Source organism: Penaeus japonicus, unplaced genomic scaffold (genome assembly GCF_977035675.1).
Source record: "Penaeus japonicus unplaced genomic scaffold, GWHDUDI00000001_assembly GWHDUDI00000010, whole genome shotgun sequence".
In the NCBI taxonomy this organism is placed as follows: domain Eukaryota; kingdom Metazoa; phylum Arthropoda; class Malacostraca; order Decapoda; family Penaeidae; genus Penaeus; species Penaeus japonicus.
Window position 1 is genome coordinate 26,571,235 of NW_028234412.1, and position 733 is coordinate 26,571,967.

Here is a 733-nt window from a genome sequence, read left to right on the forward strand (position 1 = left end):
CGTCTCATAAAGGCATCTGGTTAGACAATTGTTTTAGCGGTCGTGTAGCGTACTCGATTCAACACCGTGCCTGTCAATCTGACGGCACGGTTTCGAGTCCCGGTCAGGGAGTAAAAATTTGTATATTTATTTATATTATTATGTATATATATATATTATATATATAAATGAATATATATATAAATATATATATTTAATTTATATAACTATATGTGTGTGTGTGTGGTGTGTGCTGGAGCTGTGTTGAGTGTTGGTGTGTGTGTGTTGTGTGTGTGTGTCGTTGTGTCGTGCGTGTGTGTTTATATATACACATGTATATAAAGATAATAGTAATAACAATGATTATGTTAAATAAATATTGCTAAGAAACATGTAACTGAGTGAAAATTCAATATTGAAATAGAGCTTTAGATATTTTCTTTTCTTTTCATAATACAGGGCGCCCTCAGTGTAATGTTTGTGACAAGTTATTAACCATAATCCAGAAGAGGCTAGAAGTGCTGGATGAGCCCATAATGTCAGTAGTTTTATCCCAAAAAAAAAAACGTGGCTGGAAATTGTAAGGAGCCCAGTAACGCAAGGCCGATCCTGGGCACCTTGATGTCTTTATTGAAAGTTCAGAAACAGCCAAGCAATAAAAGAAGCCAATGAAACACTAGAGGTGGAGCTGATTGGTGATCCTGAAGAACTACCTGATGATCCAACTGAACTTCTTGAAGAATCTCAAGCGACA